Source organism: Jaculus jaculus, chromosome X (genome assembly GCF_020740685.1).
Source record: "Jaculus jaculus isolate mJacJac1 chromosome X, mJacJac1.mat.Y.cur, whole genome shotgun sequence".
Lineage (NCBI taxonomy): Eukaryota > Metazoa > Chordata > Mammalia > Rodentia > Dipodidae > Jaculus > Jaculus jaculus.
The window spans coordinates 30,099,954-30,115,947 of record NC_059125.1 but is presented as its reverse complement, the minus strand read 5'-3'; positions in this window follow the sequence as shown (position 1 = coordinate 30,115,947).

The window sequence follows — 15,994 nt, the reverse complement described above, 5'->3', positions numbered from 1 at the left end:
TTTTAGGTTTTCGAGGTTGGTATTTGTTTCTTGCCCTTCCCTGCCAAAGACAGATACCCATAATGTTTGTAAATCCAGATCACAGTTTATGGTATGCTGTCATGTTTACTTCTCCTTTAAACATAAAACACATTTAAAGCCACAAGAATCTCTCATGTGTGGTCATGGAGAAAAATCATCCATGCATGATCAACATTATATAAAGATCAAGGGACAAGATATTCTCCAACATGTTTTTAAAAGTATGGTGGCATATGGAAGGCTACAGTAAACATTAAACAAAGTGATAATGTCTAAGGAGTAGACTGATGTCCAAACACAGCCTTGGGGGCAACCAAAAAATGATATTCTATTCCTCACTCTAGACTTCTGAACTCCAAGAGAAAATTAATGCTATAATCATCATGTATTTTGGTTTTCCAGGATTCCAATGACATGGAGAAAGGGATTTGAAGCCAATGTCTAGCTCAAATTTTCCTTTTGTTTCTTTATAATGTGACTTGCAAAATCACATAGTATTTATTTAATGAATATAACTAGATCCAACTACTGACCTATTTTGTATGGTTGTAGTCTCACTGAAAAAGTAGAGGTGAGTAGTCATGATAAAGTAGATGGTACACAAAAACAAAAATAATCACCACGTGAACTTTCAAACAAAATATCTGCTAATCATAATTTATAATCACTTTTTGGTGCATATTCCATTAAAAACATTTGAAAATTTCTTGTTATTATCATTTTCTTGCAGAGTTGGCACCCTGTTTAATCATTGTAATATGTGTGATTTCATATACTCTTAATCATGACACATATTACTTTTTTTAGAGGTGATCAAATATATTCAGATAAGTTCACTAACTTTAGCAAAGTCCTACTGGTGATTGCTAAAGAAAGTAGGAGATAAATCTCATTGTAATAAATTATAGAGGTCTTCTAAACCTTAATATGCTTACATATTATCTGTGGATCTTGTGAGAATGAGAATTTTGATTCAAGGGGTCCTGAGATGTAGCCTAATTGTTTTCATTTCTAATTAGGTCCCAGGTGATGATTCTGTGGATGTGAAGATCCCACTGAGTAACAAGGTATTATTTCATATTTTGCCATTTAGGATGGATTTACTGGAAAACATTCATCTTTTTAACTAGATCAAAACATAAGTAACAAAATCAGTGACCAAGCATGGAAGTACTAATTTAATAATGGCAGCATTAAGGTTAGATAGCATTGACATTTTATTAAGTCCACATGTTATAAATTATCTTGCTTTATAATCACAGCCACTCTCAGAGATAAATATCATTCTAACACCATCTTACAAGAGGAAACAGACACAGACACAGAGCAGATCAGTAACTTATTCATTCTCACGCAAATATAAGTAGAGGAAGTGGAAATCAAACTACTCCATCTGACATGGTATCTGCACATAATCACTATGTTCTCCTATATGTTATGCTTACATGTGAATAAAAACAAATCCTGTTTTCCTCTGTATTTCCAAGTGCTACTCCACAGGGACCAAGTGAGGCCTTCATGCCCCAGAGTGGAAACCATAACACTAAGGTGGCAGAGGACAGTACAAGGAGAAGGAAAAATATAACCTCTAAAATTTAAAATAAAATTTTAAAAAATGTGTTCAGCAGGTGAGATGATGGTCTGGATTTTATCAAAAACCTTATTCCAGCTTCCAAAGAGGCTAAATTCAACGTTATTCCATATATACATTTTCAAATGTTCCCCATTGATTCTTTACTATACAAGACCTCTCATATGCTTAAATAGTCTATAAAATAAACTTCCATATAATTTTCTTCTACCCATCACTCAAGTGTTTCTCTGGCCAAATAAATCCACCCCAAAGCATAGCTTGTTTAGTTAGGGCACTGATAGCTCACCAATTACTTATTGGAGAACTAGATAATCACAATGGCAATTTGTCTTTCTTCCATCAGTCTGTAGATTAGTCTTCATGTCAGTATCATACTATCATGATTACTGTAATTTTATAAAAATTTTGAAAGAGAAAATGTGTTGTCTCCAGCTTTGTTCCTGTTTCTCAGGGTTAATTTGGTTGTTTGTATCTTGTGACTCCATATGAATTCCAGAATTGCTTCTAATATTTCTGCTAAAACTGCCACTATGCTTTTAATAAGCATTGACTTAAATCTGTAATTCCTTTGAAGAAAGGGGGACATTTGGCAATATTAAGGCTTACAATCCATGAACACAAGGTGTCTTTCTTTGTATCATGCTTACTTTCATCAGCGTTTGATCATTGTTGGTACAAGTCTTTATCTGCTTTGCTTATTCTCTGGCATTTCATTCATTTTGATATTATTACAAATGAATTGTTTTGCTAAACTCTATTTCAGATATTTCATTGTTAGTTCATATCATAGTACTCCTACTGAATTTTGCATGTTGGTTTTGTTCAAGTGTTAAACAAAATCATGAATACAAGATCAATTAATACTCCCTCAAAATAAGAAACACGCACACACACACACACACACACACACACACACATATATATATTAAAGCAGTCAATTAGCCCAAGAAGTTTGATCATTGACAATACACAGTAAACTTATTGAATAAAGTGTGTATATATCATTTTAAGCTTTCTTATCATAATACTAATAAAAGTTTCTATGTTCAAGTCCTGTCACCCATTAAATTTGTGCCACTCTACAATGAATATGTTCATATGTTCAGATTATAGTCAGTCTAGAAAATACTATTTGATGCTCTGTCTGAATGATCTTTAAATAGCCACACACATTAATTAATTTTCTGCCAGATTACATTGAAGTTGCAATTTTTTCAGCAAATTAGGACAGATACTCCAGAATGAGAACAAAACTATATAGAATACCAATTTAGCAAAAAAAATGAAAAATCAAAAGTGATATGCATGACTATGCAGGAAAAAAACAATGCTACCAAAAGTATCTATTTTCCTGTCAAGTGCTATAATGAGAATAGCAGTAAAACAAGATGTGAAATTAATCTGCCTTTAAAGGCTGTTCTTTTTTTTCATCAATTTCTTTTCCTCTCATTTAGAAATATCAATAAACTCTCAAAGAGGAGCTTTGGCAGTTGTTAACATCATCGCCTGGTGTTTCTCTTTCCCTACAATGATTTATAACCAGAGATTTAAGACACCTGCTAGCTCCTTCTGCAGTCATGCACACTGCAAAGAATGAAGCATAAGCCCTTGCCCCAAATCCCCTGTCTGAATGGCTTTTATCAACTGCATGCAGTTCCAGAACCCCCAAGGAAGGCAATAGAAACTTCTGTCACAGTGGCTTGCCTTTTTTAAATCCTAGATTATCACAACAGAATATGTTTATTGAAAATGGTTTCTTCTTCTTGCCTTCCCCATGTTTTCCCAGCTTACTGTTAATTGCTCTATATGGAGTCTGAAAAATCTGAGTTTGATTTGCAGCACTCTGGAGTAGCTGTGTGACCTTGATAAACTGGACAATTATTTGTATCACAGTTTCTCATTTGTAAGCTGTTGTTTTTAGGTAGGGAAACTGGATAATGAAATTAATAATGTGCACTAAAGAGGGATAACTCCTTGGAATTAAAAAAATACATAGCTCAATATATAACATATTTTAACAATTTTGGAGATATAATTTCCATAACATGCCATTCACCAACTTAAACAGTACTATGCAATGGACCTCAACATGTTTTCCATTTATCAAGGATTCTGTATTACTCATTACCTGTTGCAGTAAGGTTCACATTGCTGGCATAAAACACCTGACCAAGAGCAGCTTGTGGGAAAAAAAAGTTAATTTTGGCTTACAGAATGGAAGGGAAGCTCCATGATGACAGGGAAAAATGATGGCATGAGTAGAGGGTGGAAAACACCTCATCACCAACATCAGGTGGACAATAGCAACAAGAGAGTGTGCCAAACACTGCCAAGGGGAAACTGGATATAATACCCATAAGCCTGCCTCCCCCAAATAGACTGCCTCCAGGAGGTGGTAATTCCCAAATCTCCATCCGCTAGGAACCTAGCATTCCAAAAACCTAAGTTTATGTGCTATAACTGAATCAAACCACCACATTCTGCCCCTGGCCCCCAAGAACTCTAGCCAGTAACAAGTCTCCAAGACAATAATTCTAACTAGTAACAAGTTTCTGGGTTTCCAATTTCACCCCTCCAGCTAGCCCACTCATAAAGTCCTGGATAACTTTATCCAAGTCTGAGGGCTCTCCTTAGCAGCCATGTCATGTCCCAGCATCTCCACTGGGTCTCCACTGCAACCCAAGGACCACCCTCACCATTCCATCCTGTCATCCATGCAGGCATCCAGCAAACCTGCTTCATATTCCATAATACCAGGCAGGGTGCCAATTTGTTAATCCATGGTGGGGGATAAAACAGACTTGGAAGAACAGGACACTCACTCCTTCAGCATTCAGGCCCCTTCAAAGGACTCTGCTTTCTTTCTGTTGTCCCAATGTCTGCTGGCCCAATCTCAATGTTTGTAATCTCTCATACAATTACAGCTGAATGGGCAAATTTTTGGCCCAAAGATTTCATTTCTGTGCCAAATCCCTCAGTCACAACAGTCCTTTTCTACGCAATGCAACCTGCACAAGTTCTCAGGACATGGGCATAAGAGCAAGCATGTCATACAAACTGCTTCTAGTTAGTCCAGGCAAAGCTCTGTCTTACTCTCATAATCCAAACCTCAGAGTCTTTAGTTCTTATTGCATTCAGGTCTTTCAGCTCTGACAAAAATAGTCCATCAAGCTGTACTTACAGCACTGTAAGGCAACTTTTAGGGCAAGATCTCAAATACTTCCACATTCCTCTTGAAAATCAGCTCCAAAAGGCCAAAGCCACATATTCAGGTGTTTAGTACAAATGACCTCACTTCTGGTACCAACTTTACTGTTGCAGTCAGGCTCACATTGCTGGCAGAAAAACACTTGACCATCAGAACAGTTTGGGGGGAAAATGTTTACTTTGGCTTACAGACTCATGTGGAAGCTCCATGATGGCATGGGAAAATGATGGCATGAGCAGATTACCACCTTGCCAATATTATGAGGACAACAGCAATAGGAGAGTGAACCAAACACTAGCAAGGGAACACTGCCTATAATACCTATAAGCCCAATCCCAACAATACACTGTCTTTAGGAGGTGTTAATTCCCAAATCTCCATCAGTTGGGAACCCAGTATTTAGAACATCTATGTTTATAGGGGACACATGAATCAAACCTCCACATTACCCTTTAGTTTAACACCTACAATTTCCATATATATTTGCCTGTTACAGATATCTAATTAAAGCAGAATAAAACATGATGTTTCACTACTGGGTTCTTTCTAACATACTTTCAAAGGCTATCTATAGTATAACATTGTTCTGTTTTATGAATGTAACAAACTTTTAAATCCATACATTATTAGATAGCACATAAGCTGTTTTAAATTTTGGATTTCTATGAATAATACTGTTATTTATATCTATGTACAAGTCGTTGTATAAACACGTTTTTGTTCATTTTTTATATGTACATTAATTGTGGTATTGTTGGGTCATGTGGCAACTTTATATTTAACATTTTAAGATCATTTAAGGTATTTTCCCACTCAGCATTATGTATTTTACATGCATTTATACTTTGTTACTCTTGGCTTAGTATTCATGACAGATATTATCAGAGTTTGGTCAATGACCTAGTGAAAGATATTTCAGTTGTTTCTATATTTTTCATTTATTAGGAATTTTGCATATATATATGTGTGTGTGTGTGTGTGTGTGTGTGTGTGTGTGTATGTATGTATGTATATAATGTATTTTGATCATAATCCCCTCCCATTACATTCTCTTCACTCCATTTCACCATTTTTCTTCCACTGAACCTCTTCTTCTTCCATGGAACAATGCAGAATACTGGGTGGAAAATGTAAGAGCCATAGTATGGGGAGGAGTGGTGTGGTACACCATCATCCAGCCATACCATAGGCATTTCATCTAGATTTTTTTCTTTTAAAAATAAAACTTCTATGAATATTCACCAGTAGAATTTTTGTCAATGTAAGTTTCCATCTCAGCTAAGGATCTAGCTTAGTCAGAATAGTGCTTACCTAGCACACAGGAGACCTTGGTTTCAATCCATAGAACCACATAAAACAGGTGGGGGTGCACATGCCGAAAATCCTGAGTTGGGGATCAGGTATTCAATCCTCAGATTCACAGTGAGTTCAAAACCAGCCTGGGATGCATGAGACTCTGTCATTAAAATAAGTTTCCAACTCTATCAGATGTTAGAAACCTAGGTATTTAAAGAGTAAATCCCATTGTGGTCTTAATTTGTATTTCTATACTGGCTGACAATTTCAGAACGTTTTAATGTTTGTCATATATGTATCCTGTTTTATAAAATGCTCATATTATCTTCTGACATTTTAATGGGATTACATATTTTGTTTACGTTGATTATTTAATTCTCACTATTAAATTTTGAGAATTCTTTTCATATTCAAGGTACAAGATACAAGTCTTGGGGCGAAGACATGGCCTAGTAGTTAAGACATGGTAAAGGCACTTGTCAGTAAAACTAAAGGAACAAGGTTCAATTCTCCAGTACCTACCTAAAGTCAAATGCACAAGGTAGCACATGCATCTGGAGTTTGTTCGTTTGCATTGGCTAGGGGCCCTGGTACACAATTCCTCCTCCCTCAAACAAATAAATATTTTTTTTCTTCTGTTAGGTTTGTGGTTTACAGTATTTTATCCCAGCTTGTGGCTTCTTTTTTCATTTTAACATGGTCTTTTACAGAGCAAATTTTTAAAGTCAAAGGCTTCATTTTGTCTTTTGTTAATCCGTATGTTGAAAAGATATATTTCTTCTAAATGTAGCTTCAGTTCTACATGTTACATTTAACTCTGTGATCCATTTTTAGTCAAAAATGTTCAAGGTGGGCTGGGGGATTACTTAGTGGTTACTGTGCTTGCCTGCAAAGCCAAAGGACCCAGCTTTGATTCCTCAGTACCCAGTTAAACCAGATGCATAAGTGTCTGGAGTTTGTTTGTAGTGGCTAGATGCCCTGGCAAGTCCATTCTCTCTCTCTCTCTCTCTCTCTCTCTCTCTCTCTCTCTCTCTCTCTCTCTCTCTCTCTCTCTCCCTCCCTCCCTTTCCCTCTCCCTCTCCCTCTCCCTCTCCCCCCCCCCTCTCTCATAAATAAATGCATAAATAAGTAAATAAATATTTTTTTAAATGTTCAAGGAGACAGCTGCAGGTCAAAATTCTATCTTTGTCTGTTGGTGTCTCACAGCGCCATCCACATTTGGCACATTGCTTTTGCATTATATCAAACGGGGCATGTCTGTATGGTGCTATGTCTGAATTGCGTATTGTGTTCTAACATACTATAGTAACTTTCCATTCATCCAGGCAGTCTTGTTTACTAGAATTGTGTTTTATATCACAGACACATTTTCCTCCTACTTGAATCTTCTCTGACAAACTTGTTCCCACTATTCTGGTTCCTATTCCTGTTTGTACGGAAGTCTAAGATTGTACGTATTCACACATAATCTTGCTAGGATTTTGATTGAAATTCTATGCAATTGAGAGAGAAATAAAATATTTATAATACTTAATTTTCTAGTCATTGAATATAATAAATCACTCTATTTAGAATTAATTTACTCCATTAACTTTTTTTTTCATATTATATTATGAATCCTGTACACATTTTGTTAGATTCATGCCTAGGTTTGCTAATATTGCTGAGCCACTGGAAATGGTGTTTATTATTAATTATAGTACCATCATCTTCATTGATAGTCTATTTTAACTCAATTGCTTTTTATATGTTGTTCTTCTATCTGCAAACTTGATGAACCAACTTATTAGTTCCATGAGGTATTTTCATATTCAGTTATGTTTAGTTTTCTATTTTTAAAGGTCCTTGATATAGGAAAGAAAATTTATTTGAGACCTATCCTTGTTTTAATATAGACATTTAATTTTATAAAGTTCCCTTCAAGTATGACATTAGGAAGAATTCACAAATTTTGGTATGCTTTATTGTCATCTTCTTTTAATATACTTATTTTAAAAACCCTTTGAAATTTGCTTTCTAAGCTATACGGTATTTATAAGTGTTTTTTTTCTTTGATTTCTAAATGGATATTTCATGTCTTGTTTCTATTCTATATTTCTAGCTCTGTTAATTCTCTTCACTTTACCTGCTATTAAGATCAATTAATTTCTAATGTTCTATCTTCAAGTTCATTGCATTATTATTCATCTCTTCTCTATTCTTTAGTTAAGTACATTTCAGAGTTTTCATTTCTAAAAAGAAAATACTTGTTTATTCATATTTTTTGCTTCTTTCTAAGGCTATTTCTTATTGGTTTTAAGAATAGTCACAATTTCTTATTTGAAGCCATTTTGTGATGATGACTTGTAAATCATTTTAAAATTGTTTTGTCTGCTTCTACTACATGTTAGTACTTTTTAATCCTGTTTTCTCACGTGAACAGAGATTTCTTGGTTCTCTGTATAGTGAATTATTTTCAATTCTGTGTCAGACATTTGGTATATTATAAGGGTTTGGATTTATTTTAATATTTTATTTAAGAAGGTCACCACCAACACCTCATTAGCAAAGGAAGTAGGGTCCAGACTCCTCATTTAGCCTTCACTTACATTATGCAGAGGTAGAAATGCAGCTTATTACTTCAGAGTAAGGATTGGAATCTAAGCTCCCTGTGGTCTCTATTGACATTATAGTAGGTAGGGAAGAGACATTTCCTTACCTCTGGGAAGAGCTGAAAAATCTAGTTTCTTCACTTGGTCTCTGTGGAAATTAACGAGCATTAAAAGGGGGGATTATATCCATACCATTATCAAAGGATAAGGATGAATGAGGATTACAAATATAAGCTTCCTACTTAGCTTTTGCTAATGGGAGTGTGTGTTTGTGTGTGTGTGTGTGTGTGCGTGTGTGTGTGTGTGTGTGTGTGTGTGTGTGTGTGTGCTTTGTTGTTGTTATATCATGATGTATGTGTAGCAAATAACCATTAAAATGCTTTATTTCTTGGTAGTCTGCTCCTTTCTTGACCTTTAGATTTAAAATCACAAGTTTTTGGAATATTTTAACTTTTTACTGTGCATGTGAGTATTTCTGGATTGCAACTTCTCCAGCACCCAATTTTCAAGGCATGCAATGCAAAAATAAAATCTAGGGAACTCACTACTTGGGTCACTCCTCAAGCCCTGAAGTTTTTAGCTCCAGGTGAGAGAAGAAGAGAGAGAGAGAGAGAGAAAAGAGTAGGGGAGGAGAGGCAGAAAGAACAAGAAATGAAAAAGAGGATTTTAGGCAATGTTTAACATGTCAAATAGGCAGAAATGTACCTATTACAATTTGTTGAAAATCAGAAGTATTATTTTTCTTAACTTTAAATATGACACTACTAAATATATAAAATTGTACTTATAATATATGACATATTTCTGTGGGATAGAGCAACTATAGATCTTATTACTCTCACTTGCCAATCCCACCAGTTTGAAGAGATATCCTCTAAGTCAATCCTTTGCATTTTAAAATCCCACAATTATAAGGAATGTTGTTTGGTTTATTTAAACAAGAAATATGACATAGCTAACAGTTCTGCTGCTTGCACTTACCAATATCACAGTTATTGGTCATAAAATCATCCTTAAAAGCCCATCAAGTGCTTTCAAATAGAGATAAGGGGGAAATGCAGATTGTTATCATTTTAAAACAAATTCCTATATGTTAATACTTAAATCAGTAGTAGCTAGTAAACAAGAATTTTCCCAAAGGTGCTTATTACAGGTGATAATCAACTTAAACTATTTTTAGTTTTTATGTTGAAAGGAAAATTAATTATCTCAGTAGTCTCACTTACTCATATACGTACATAACACATACCCCCACTTACTCTGTTGAGAATAAACTCAATTTGGTAGAGAAAGGCTTAATTCATAGCTAAAAATAGCACCATAATCTCCTTGAAAGAACTCTTAGAACTCTCCTCCCTCCTTTATGAGAGACTTTCCTTTTCTGAAACTGCTAATGAGTGGCTCCTGTGTCCTTATGATATGCTCCCTCATCTACATCCTCCCACACACTCTGAAAGACTCTTGATGTTCATTTTCCTCCAATATTCATGATAGGTAACTTTCCTGAAACCCACAGCTTCCTTAAGTGAATAATTCTAATAACATGTTCATGAAATCCTTGTTTCTTAGAAGCCTTGCTTAAAAATTAAGACAATGTCTTTTATCTTCCAGTACAAGTTGTAAAGCTCTTGCTCCATCACTGTAAACTATCGCAGTGACCTTGTTATCTCACATCCCAATTGTCTCTTTTGCACTGTAAGTTTACCCATCACTCTACAATAAGGGCCTCCTTAAAGATAAATTATTATCTTTATTATTATTATCATTATTTTCCTCCTGTCCTTTTGAAAGATTTTGCATTGCTTATTAAACTTTCCTCACAAATTCTTACTTAACTTCCTTTAATATCAATGTTCTCATTCTATTCCATGTGTGTGTGTTTGTTATCTCATTATCTAATATTGTTTCTGTAGTTCTTCATGATGTTCTTAACCCTGTCTTTCATTATTTTCTATTTCTTGTCATAATTGACCAAAATCCCCAAATTTCCATGCTCATTTACATTCTGAACCTCTACATTACCACAATAGCTCAAACTGGACAACACTGAAAGCAAACTACATTGCATAACCTCTTTTTGGAATGGCCCAAAGATTCTCTGTTCCAATATGTCTACAGCCCAGAGGACTGACTCATCTTTTGGTATAGATTCATTTGATCTCATTTCTACAATCAGGCACCAAATCAAGCATTTCTCCTCTACAGTCTGGAGTGTGGTGGACAGGGAAATGTCTTAATATCTTAATCACACATACTTCAACTTTTAGCAATATTATTTACCATAACTTTGCCTTAACTTAGATCTACTCTAAGTAATGTTTCCAAGCTTCACTGTTTCCCATGAAAAAGGAAGAAAATATTAGGGAGTTGTGATTATTAAATGAGGTAATACTTTAAAATATTTTGTCATATAGTAAGACTCAAAAATGTTACTTTTTTCTTGGACCTAATATCTGCTTCTTTGTTCCCTTGTCAAAATTGCCATTGTCGGGCTGGGGAGATGGCTTAGTGGTTAAGCACTTGCCTCTGAAACCTAAGGACCCCGGTTAGGGGCTGGATTCCCCAGGACCCACGTCAGTCAGATGCACAGGGGGCGCACACATCTGGAGTTCGTTTGCAGTGGCTGGAAGCCCTGGCGCGCCCATTCTCTCTCTCTCTCTATCCCTCTTTCTCTGTCTGTCACTCTCAAATAAATGAATAATATTTTTTTTTTTAAATTGCCATTGTCAATGTCCATACAAGTGGCTCACAGTTTTTATTTTGGTTTTGTCCAATTGTTTGTGCATACATTTGTGTCAGGGGGTGGGTTGTAGAGTATGTATGTGGTGTATGCATGACTGTGTGCAGATTCTCAAACCTCATGTGTGTGCATGCAAAGGCCAGAGGAAAAAGTCAGGTCTCCTTATTGCTCATCTGCATATTTCTATGACATAGGTTTCTTCTTCTACCTAGAACTTCTTAAGCTCTAGAGATTATCTGGTCTCTGCCTCCCTGGAGACTGGGTTTACAAATATGTGTGGCCATTCCAAGCTTTTTATGTGGGTTCTGGGGAGTTTAACTCAGGAGTAGTCTCTGGACCAAGAGGCCCTCATGTTTAAGCAGCAAGTATTCTTAACCACTGAGTAATCTCCACAAGCCTCAATATTTTTTGCAATGCCATATGTAAAGCTCCCATTCCCCTACATTCTACTTTACCCATGTGCACTTGCTCCTCTGATTAATATTGCACAACTCCTTCATTTTAAGTTTACTTCAAAATTATTTTATTTAGGTATGGAGAGATGGCAGTTAAGACACTTGTCTGCAAGGCCTAATAACATGAGTTTGATTCCCCAGTAACCATGTAAAGCTATATGCACAAAGTGGTGCATGCATCTGGACTTTGATTGCAATAGCTGAAGATCCTGGTGTGCCTATTCTCTCTATCTCTCTTTGAAGAGAGAGAGAGAGAGAGAGAGAGAGAGAGAGAGAGAGAATGCATGTGCCAGGGCTTTTGGCAAGTACAAATAAATTCCAGGTACGTATACCACATCGTGCATCTGGCTTTACGATTGTACTGACCTGGGCTGTCAGGCTTTCAAAAAAGCAGTTTAAGCATTTAACAATCTATCTAGTCCAAAGTTTACTTTTTCAATCACAAAAATTATAAAACTTCCTTGACTATTTAATATTTTTGCAGTTACCCTTTCTTGTTTTCCTTACCATAAGTATTATGTCCTAGTTCTCCAAGCTGCAATGATCTCATCCTCAAGTCCCTGTTGATTTTCCTTCAAAACATTAAAATATTTCCATCTGTAATTTCAGAACTTTTCTAATTAAAGAAGAAATTTACCTGCATTATAGATCTTTTTTTTTTTTAACCCTCCACCCTCTTCTAGCCCTTTCTGTCTACAATCATGATTAACAACATGAAGTATTCTCACTTGTGCTTGTTTGCAATTGTCTTAGTATATTTGGGAAGCAATACCAAAATACCATAGACCAGAATGACTCATAAATTATCAGAGTTTTATTGCTCACTGATTTGGGGGTGGTCATGTCACAAGCCACAGACATAACAAGTGTTTGAGCTCTGCCTGGGGTTCCTGGGGCATGCTTGCTTGTGGTGCTGGTGGTTGTATTTCTCTGTGGATGGACCTGCGAAAGGGGGATACCTTCTTCTTCCATCTCAGATTCTGGTTAAGGTCTACTTCCTGCTCATTTCATTGTAATTTCAAATGACAGAACAGAAAATTAGTTTTCACTGGGCCTCATAATTCATTTAAAAATCATAAAATCTATTTCCTTCATGACCTAATCACTTTACAAGTCCCCATCTCCTAACACTATCACCTCATGAATTAGGATTTCAGACTATGATTTAGGGAGAGGACCATATTCAAAATATACTAATGTTCTAGAACAGTTCTAACAAGTACAATGATATCCTATACCAATAATATTTCAAAGCTTAATCTGACTACTAATATTAGTTTTCCATTCTCTTTTGCCCTAGGAAAGAAGTTTAAAGATCATTTGTGAGCCACATTTAATTTTCAAAAGACTATTTTACAAAAGATAAAAGAGTTTAATACTAGAATTTTAACAGTTCAAATAGAATAAATTTAGATTGATAGGAAAACTTATGCTTACTTTTCTATTTGATATAGATCAAGGAAACTATCAGGAAAATCCTTACAAAAATATTTGAGAACCCACATGATTGTTATTCTACAATTCATATTTCTGTACATTGGATAACTTATATTTAGTAAGCATTTACTGTGAGCCATAGAATAGCTTTTTGTGCATGGGTGTGTATGATATCGGTGTCTTTATGTCATTCTACAGACATCAAAAACAAGGCACAAGGAAGATGGTATTTGTTTAAGTACTCACAATATGGTAGTTTGAATGGATGTTCCAAATAGATTCAGGAATTTTATTCAAGCTTGCAACCTGATGTTACTGTGGATGGATCCTAGGGTCCAGCTCTAAGTTGTGTTTGGGGGTGGTTCTGAATTCCAGCCATAGATATGCCAAGTGTTTGAGCTCTGCCTGGGGTTCCTGGGGTGTGCTTGCTTGTGGTGCTGGTGGTTGTATTTCTCTGTGGATGGACCTGAGAAAGGGGGATACCTTCTTCTGCCATTTGAAACTGGATCTGTGAACGTCAAATAAAAGCCCTTCCTCCTATAAACTCTGGTATAGCCATTCATCCCAGCAACCTAGAGCTGACTACAACACACAGTAACTGGTGGAAGCAAGTTAGTTTGCTCCCAGGTTTCTTTACTGCCTTCCCACACTACTGACATTTATTTACGTCTAAGGTATAGCATGTTTCTGTGCACCAAATTAACACACCACTATAAACATTGGTGATATTAGGTTTTCGGTAATATCACATATGCTAAAAAGAACAATAACCAGATATATATATTTCTTTCTCAAGGAAACTATTTCTTAATGAATTATAATTATTAAAATAATCAATACTTAACCAGAATTACACAAATCAAGTTTTCCTCAGGTAATCAATGGTTTATTAAATAAAGTAAAATGTGATTTCAAAAGCATTTTAATATACAAGAATATTTTAGATCATCAGCATTAATTAATACATACAAGAGTTTTATGGAAATTAGAATGACTAAAAGTTGGATCAGTGTATTGTCTTTAAATATATAATTCATTTACTGCTGCCTAAAATGTCACAGGCACCAGTCTAAAGTAATGTTGAAAAATTACCTACACACATTATTGTCTTTCCTTTCATTGCTTTTCTCCCTACCTTGGGAAAATTATATCCATTCTTTTTTAATACACATTCTTTTAAAATATCTATATATTTTATTTATGATTTGAGAGGGCGATAGAGAGAAAAAGAGAAAGAGAGAGAGAGAGAATGAGCAATGGGTACACCAGGGACTTCAGCCACTGCAACCAAACTCCAGAAGCATTTGGCTTATGTGGGTCCTGGAGAATCAAACCTGGGTCCTTTGGCTTTGTAGGCTAGAACCTTAACCACTATGCAATCCTTCCTGCCCCTTATACCCACTCTTTATCAGATACTCAACCTGTTCCTTCCTTGCCTCCCTCTAATATATAAAGACATCTTATCCAAATGTGCCAGTAGAATGCAACTTCACAGTATTGTGTCCTTTGACTTTAAGATATGTCAATAATGTGCAAAGGCATAAGTCATAGAAATATACAGATTATGAAAACATCTCAAACACAAAGGAGAAGCTCATTGTAGAGATATTTGGAACAAAGAATGTCACACTAATGGCCCTAATAGATGACAAGCAATTTTTTCCTACAAGTAAGGCTAGTCACGGATAGTAACAGATGACCTTGAAGTGGCAATCTCTCTCAAGACCTGCAATATGTAGCAAGAGATTCATTTCAGTAATTCAACACAATTAGTTCCACCTTAAAAACATACTATTCTGGGACCAAAGGAGATGGCTCAGTCAATTAAGGGCTGGCCTCACAAGCATGAGGACCTGTGTCCAAACACTACTAGTCATGTAAAATTTCCAGGCATGGTGGCATGCACCTATAATTGCAGCCCTAGGGAGGTGGAGACAATAAGATTCCTGGGGCTTGCTGTCCAGCTAATCCAGCTTAAACTTAGTTATTTCCAGAAAAATGAGAGACAATATATCAGAGGAGTTGGAGTTTGGAAGGACAGTGTCTGAGGTTTCTTCCACATGCACAATGACAAAGGTGCATGAATATACACACATTAAAATGGTATATTATTCTGTACTCAAATTTTATAGCTACTTTTTCCACAAAACATGACCTCTCTTCATTTTATCTTCACCAATTCTGAATTCTTCAATATCACCCACATAAAATGCGAGAAGAAATTACCTCAAATTAGATGAACAGCCAGAGTCCAAGACATAGTTTAGGACTTATACCCTTTTTAAAAATTTCATTATTATTTTTTTTATTTTTGTAGTCAGCAAATACAGTCAAATTGGTACCATTGTTAGCCTCCTCCCTGTACTTCCTCCTCCACAGAGACCCTCCTTGTTGGGGTATATGGGTCATGCATTGTGGGGCTAGTTATCAGTTATGGGTGGGATACAACGTCTCTATAAAAAATTAGACACCCATTTAAGTAGAAAATGGCCCGTTGATGGTTGTCTGGACTTAGTAACTCACTTTTAAAATAGATGTGAAAGGGAAGAATATTTTTACAGTGGAGATATCTTAGGTAACACCACTTAACCAAGTGACTGAGGTTAAAATTACTAATAATAGGTCAGGTTGACATCCAAGATGTGAGAAGAA